The sequence below is a fragment of the Austrofundulus limnaeus genome, unplaced genomic scaffold (assembly GCF_001266775.1).
Source record: "Austrofundulus limnaeus strain Quisiro unplaced genomic scaffold, Austrofundulus_limnaeus-1.0 Scaffold816, whole genome shotgun sequence".
Taxonomy (NCBI): Eukaryota; Metazoa; Chordata; class Actinopteri; order Cyprinodontiformes; family Rivulidae; genus Austrofundulus; species Austrofundulus limnaeus.
The window spans coordinates 30939-31551 of NW_013953218.1; positions in this window are offsets into that span (position 1 = coordinate 30939).

Consider the following 613-nt stretch of genomic DNA (forward strand, 5'->3'; position numbering starts at 1 on the left):
CGCTACCTGACTCTCTGACCACCATCAGTCTGACTACCATCAGTCTGACCACCATCAGTCTGACTACCATCAGTCTGACCACCATCAGTCTGACTACCATCAGTCTGACTACCATCAGTCTGACTACCATCAGTAGTAAACAACCCCAATAAATTTCTTCAATTGTTTTAGAGCTAATAACTCAACATCAATGGCTCTCATGGACCTAATTGAACACATAACAACAGCTGTTGATCAAAAACAATATTGTGTCAGTGTTTTTGTTGATTTAAAAAAAGCATTTGATACTATTGACCATAGTATTCTTCATGGGAAATTAAACAAATATGGTATAAGAGGTCCAGCACAWCAGTGGATATCAAGTTATTTAACTAATACGAAACAGTTTGTACAAATGAATGGTGTAAGATCTGAACTTTGTAATATTGTATGTGGGGTCCCACAGGGTTCTGTACTGGGACCAAAGTTGTTTCTCCTATATATTAATGACTTGGTAAATGTATCAGGGTTGTTTAAATGTGTTTTATTTGCAGATGACACCACATTTTTTTTTGCCTGGGTAAAAATACAGTGGGGAAAATAAGTATTTAGTCAGTCACCAATTGTGCAAGTT